Below are 6,447 nucleotides of genomic sequence, written 5' to 3' on the forward strand. Positions count from 1 at the left end.
CGAACTACAAAGTGCCAACAACATCTCTCAAGCAGTCACTCTAAATGAAAGCATCAACCATATTAATAGTGTTCAGCGTAGCATCAATTCTAGTATTCAAACCCTTACTGATCGTATATGTTGTGTAGAAGGCCAATCCTTTCGGTTAGCTGCCCTGGAAAATAAACTACGTGACTCTACTTTCATTTCCCCTCCTTCACAAATATTTCAACAATCAAGACACTCTCAACCTTCCCAAACCTCTTTTAACAATATTCTCACTTCAACAGCAGTACCGATTCCTTCTCAGCCCAAACTCCCATTAAATGAACCGCATAAAACAATAAATCTGTCTCACACTCTCTCTAGTAATACATCCGATATAGCTCTCGATCAGAGTCGAATTCCCCAGTATGATGGTATGTTAACACCCACACACCCAGCTGATTTCCTGGAAAAGGTTGACCAGTATTTTTCAATAATTCAAGTTTCAGATCAACGTAAAATCCATTTTGTTAGTGACAACTTCATACATAAAGCTCGACTTTGGTATGATACTCTCCTTCCCCCTCCTTCAAATTACAAAGATTTTGTGTCTCTGTTCCGCCATTACTTTTGGTCCAATAGCCTCCAACGCTCAATACGGAATGAGTTGTACCGTCCACATTTCCACCGTGACTATTCCACAATGACCGAACATGCTATGGATTGGATAAATCGTGCCCGCCATCTTCAACCTCCAATTGACCAAACAGAAATGGTTGATTAGATCACGTCCCATTTTTCTTATAATATAGCCCTGGCTTTAAGAGGTCTCCGTATAACCACCACTAACGATCTTATACAACAGTTAACATATCTGCAGTGTGCTCATGCACCCTCAAACAATAATAATGCTCCCTCAAATAATAGTAACAACAACAATAATACCCTTTCAAATTCTCGTCAGCAGAATTCTTATAACAATCCTTCGAATTCTCGTCAACAAAATTCTTATAACAACCCTTCTGGACAAAACTCTCAAAACAGATACCCTTCCCGACAACAAAACAACTATAATCGACCCCAATATAATAATGTTCAATCGTCACCATCTAACCACAATGTACCTCCTCCGGAAAACTAGTTTCGACCAGACCCGCGAGGACGTGTACTGTGTCCCCATCAAATAGTCCTCTAATATCAATACTCTCTCACCCTTTAGATCTTTCTCAAGAAATTGTACCTCCTCCGAATTACCGACCTGAGATCTCTATCACACTTTTTAATACTTACTACAGTGCCCTGCTGGATTCAGGTGCCTCTGTCTCTGCTATATCTGAAAACCTGTTCAAAACCTTAAAAAATGACCCTTCAAAACATAAAATTCCCCTCTTCCCTCTAACTGGTATTTTGCTAACAACCGCCTTGCATAACAAATCTGTCAAAATTAATTCACAAATTTATTTAAATTTTTTTATTAACGGCTATGAAACTTTTGGTATATTTTTAATTGTTCCCCAACTCTCCACTCCCTTAATACTAGGCACTGATTGGCTAATTGAAAACGGTGTAATTATTGATTACAATAAGAAGGAAATCTCTATACCTAAAATTCAACATTCTATATCTTTCAAATTAACCGCAGATCATGACCCAAACAGCTTAGTTAATTCATTAAAAAGTATCAATATTTCAGAAATCTCCCCGTCAATGTATGAACCTCTAATAGACTCTGAATATCAATCTCTCCCTTTTAAAACTGAAAAGAATATCGCTCTTAATGACACTCCCCTTAACACCTCTCAACAAAATCTAATGACCTCTCTCTTACAAAATTTCCAAGACATTTTTCAAGACAAACCTGGCCTCCATAAATTCTTTTCCTATAAATTTAATGTTAAACTTCATGAACCTTATAAAATAAAACCATACCCAGTTCCTTTCTCCCGGCGTCCTGCAGTTCAACAAGAAATAAATAAAATGATTGAATGGGGGGTGATTGAACGGTCTAGCTCACCATTCAATAATCCATTAGTTACTGTAGTGAAGTCTGACGGGTCTATTCGTTTGTGTTTAGACGCCCGTAAACTAAACACCATCATACTCCCTACTCGCGATGCATCTCCCCCTGTTGATGACATCCTTGCCAAGGTCAAATAACAAATCTTTTTTTTCTTCTCTTGATTTTTCTTCCGGCTACTGGCAAATTCCCTTAGACCACTCCGTTCGTAAGTATACTAGTTTTTTGTATGATGGTCGCTCGTATCAGTTTTGTGTCGTCCCTTTTGGCCTAAATATTTCTAATGCTGCATTTGGCAAAGGCCTAGAGGTCGCTTTAAATAATTATTCGGTTCCTTGTCCCTCTCCCAATGACATCCACACTTATGTGGATGACATTCTCATCTCTTCTTCTTCTTTCAATGATCATATCACTACTTTAAAATGGATCTTTAATAAAATTTCTCAAGCTGGTCTCACCTTAAAATTTAAAAAATGTCATTTCAATAAACAACAGATTAAATTCTTGGGCCATTTCATATCACCTTCTGGTATGATTATGGACCCTGACAAAGTTAAAGCCATTCAAAATTTTCCCGACCCTCGTAATAAAAAAGATTTACAATCATTCTTCGGCTTCTGCAATTTCTACCGCAAATTCTCCCAAAACCACTCCTCTCTACTATATCCTCTTTCTCACCTTATATGCAAAGATACTCCCTGGATTTTCACAGGACAAAATCGACTCGACTTCATTAAAATTGAAACTGCTTTCGCAAATCAAATTTCCCTAACGCATCCAAATTTTAACATCCCTTTTTGTATCCAAACTGATGCGTCCTATATAGGCCTCGGGGCTGAATTATTTCAACTTGACAGTGAAGGGCAACGTAACACCCTATCTTTTGCCAGCCGATCACTTTGTGTGGCCGAAAGAAACTACACGGTGTCGGAGCTTGAACTACTCGGTATACTCTTTGCCTGTCAAAAATTTAAAATATATATACTAGGTCATCCTGTTCATCTCTATACCGATCACAAAGCCCTAACATTTTTATTTTCCTGTAGATTAAAAAGTACCCGTCTCACCCGCTGGACTCTTGCGCTACAAGAGTTCAACCTTACAATTATTCACTGCCCCGGTAAAGACAATCCGATTGATACTCTCTCTCGACATCCCCTCGGTCGTGATGACCAACCCCCTAAAGACTCCCCCGCCATCTTACATTATATACTCCCACCACCTATTCCCCCTGACATTGTTTCCCTTTTAAATAATATTGCATCCGAACAACAAAAAGATCCCAAAATAAAATTAATTATCTCCCAACTTAAAAGTCAAAATCAACTTCCCTGGCACAGCTTTTATATTTTAAAAAATGATATTCTCTTTACCCGACGTTCTCAACACGAACCCCATTGGTCACTATTTATCCCAAACCACTTGGTGGAACAAGTTGTTTTATTATTTCATAAATATTATGCACATGTTGGTCCTCTGAAAACTGCCCACACCTTAAAAAATATCTGTCATTTTCCTTCATTCAATAAAACTATCCGTCGCATTGTGCAGGCGTGCGAGATATGTCAAAAGTGTAAACCAAAGACTATCCACGTTACCGGCCCCATGCAATCAATACTGTCCTCAAAGCCCCTTGATAAGTTGCTGGTTGATTTTTATGGTCCACTCCCCACTGGAATATTCCAATTTGCATTTATATTTGTTATTGTTGATAATTTCACACGTTTTATTAAATTATACCCCCTCCGTAAAGCCAATTCAAAAATTTGTATAAAAAAACTAACAACCGACTATTTCCCCACTTTTGGAGTTCCTCTTAATATCGTTTCAGACCATGGTAGGCAATTCATTAGTAAATACTGGCAAACTTCGTTAAAAAAATATAAAATCCAGGTAACCCACACCAGTATCTATCATCCCCAGTCAAATCCTGCCGAGAGAGTAATGAGGGAACTAGGTAGAATGTTTCGGACATACTGCCATACCAAGCATTCAAACTGGCCTCAATATGTTCCCTATATTGAGTGGACACTCAATAACGTACGCCACGAGTCGACCCATTATACCCCCTCAGAACTATTTCTCAAGCAGTCTCAATATAATCCTCTCACAAAATTCATACAGATCCCCTCAGGAGACATACTCCCCGATTACAACAGAAAATTAATATTAGCTAATGAAGTCCAAATATCAAAATCAGAAGCCCGTAAAAAACGCCATGAGAAAAAATTAGGTACTCCCTCCTTTAAAGTAAATGATCTAGTCCTCGTCAAAACACATAAACTCAGTAATCAGGTCGACAAAAAAAATATCAAAGTTCTTTTTACTCTATGATGGTCCCTACAAAATAATCAATGTTAAGTCTGTCAATGCTTATGAATTAGTTCATACCGAGGATCATACGCCACAAGGCACTCATAATATCGTTCATTTAAAACGGTATCAACCACCGACCCAATCTGATGGATAGCAAACACGTGGTGTGTTCTGCCTGATCCGAAACCACCACTGTGTACGAGCCGCGCTCCATCGCGATAGCGTGAAACAATTCTGGTTGTATGGGATGTGCTCTGCCGAACACGGGGACATCCCCGTACGCTAGCGCCATTCAATACTAAGGTGTTTGCACAAATGGTTGTGACGACAATCATTCCCGGGTCATTTAATTCGTAACTTTCCGCGTTGTCCCCCCCTCGTCCCCTTTTACTCCGCCTATTTTCTGTCTCTAGTACTTTCTTTAAATTCGTTGGCCCCCCTTCACCCCAGCTCGGTAGGACCCCCGTCTGGCAGAGAGGGACTCTCTGCACGGCAAAGAGTCTGCGACACTCTTCTCGTAAAAAAACCGGTGTTGTAGTGACATCCTGAACCAGGGAGGACACGACCTTGGACCGATCAGGTGCGGCAGCCTTCGGGTCTCAGCGGTTCGCGTCTACCCATGTCCGGGGCGGTTGGTGTAAAAGCTGGCTTCCCTGGAGGTGTTTGTGTAGGCGCGACCGGGTCGATCACTCTGCGGTTCACTGTGTCGTGTATATCTATGATCTGGAGGGACGACTCCCTCAAAGAGTAAAGGGGCCACCAGACTCCGCTCTTGACCGCCCTTTCACTACAACATGCAGGAACTTTCTTGTTAGCCCCCCTAATCCCCCGGTAGGTCCCACCATGACTTGTCATGTGTGTAAAAATAATGTCCAGAGTAACTTATGCAGTGTAAGGTCATTTCCCACCTTGCCTGTACACAACAGTATTTATTTTTATTTTTTTTGTCTTGTCCCTTCTACACTAAGCTCCCATAGTGTAGTCGTACCTATTTCTGTCGTGACCCCAGTAAAGGCATAGACAGATCTAGAGTCCCTATTTCCCTGTTAGGTTTCCCTGTTAGGTTTTCCCCGTTCGGTTTCCCCCGTTAGGTTTCCCCCGTTCGGTTTCCCCCGTTAGGTTTCCCCCGTTAGGTTTCCCCGTTAGGATATTTATTTGGTTCTGTGGTATCATCATCACTCCCCGGATTAGTCAGGATAGTAAAAGTTGTGGGTTTTCCCTTATTAAAAGTTGTAGGTTTTTTATTATTATAACGTGCCCCGTACACTGATGTGTAGGATTTTTATTATATTATCTCATTTTTTTAGTATTATGACATTGATCATTTTGTATTTTTTATTATATTGTGCTGGTTTTTCTATATTATTATCAAGTGCCTTCGCACTAACGTGCGGTAAATTTATTATTATTAGTGTGATGTTAATACCCTAAACAATTATTTATTCTTGAACCCCAACCAGTTATGATATTGTTTCCCCATTAAAATTATTATGCTATACTCCTTTGTTCATTATATGTCTATGATCCCCTAAAAAATTCAGTGCCTTTCATCTACAACAAGTGGTTTTCAGTTCTGACTTATGTAACAACTTCAACAACTTGTTGGGGGGGGGGGTTATGTAACGTCACAGAATTTTAGGCCTCTATAATATCATTATCCATTAAACCCACCTTTCCCTACAACAATTAAATTATCATACCTATCGGTCTGCGACCATTATTTTAATGGTCTTTCTATTATTACAATAGCGCGTTGCGATTAAGACGAACAATAGTCATGTTATATCCTCACTTATCCCCCCAACCCCTCCTGAACATAGTGTCCGGCGAACTGTCTCCGCGGATGTGGTTACCTGCGCTGTCGGCGATACGATCGTCTCCACCGGTAAACGCTGACAAGACAGCTGAAGCCCAATAATTATGTAAAATCCCCGCGAAAAGCAACACTGTCCCCGCCCCACTCCATCACATTTTCAACAACGGTCACCATCAAGACGAGCCGTCCGGCGCCCGTTGACTTCTCTCGGCATAATTTTTATTCTTCTTGTCACGACCACTGCCCGGTACACCGGTATATGTAAACTTGTCGTCCAGTCTGTCGATCCGTCCATCAACAACCACGCGGTCAATGTTTTGTTCATGTATCTCGT

General features: G+C 40.4%; 1 long non-coding RNA gene across 1 annotated transcript; it reads left to right on the top strand.

The window, feature by feature from the left end:
• Positions 1–4,638: 4,638 nt before the first annotated feature.
• Positions 4,639–5,478, top strand: LOC149060980 (uncharacterized). Its single transcript, XR_016189573.1, has 2 exons — positions 4,639–5,347; positions 5,431–5,478. It is a non-coding gene; the product is annotated as an uncharacterized LOC149060980 (long non-coding RNA).
• The last annotated feature ends 969 nt before the right edge of the window (positions 5,479–6,447 follow it).

The sequence above is a fragment of the Diuraphis noxia genome, unplaced genomic scaffold (assembly GCF_037042655.1).
Source record: "Diuraphis noxia isolate RWA-SAM2 unplaced genomic scaffold, SU_Dnox_SAM2 contig0001, whole genome shotgun sequence".
In the NCBI taxonomy this organism is placed as follows: domain Eukaryota; kingdom Metazoa; phylum Arthropoda; class Insecta; order Hemiptera; family Aphididae; genus Diuraphis; species Diuraphis noxia.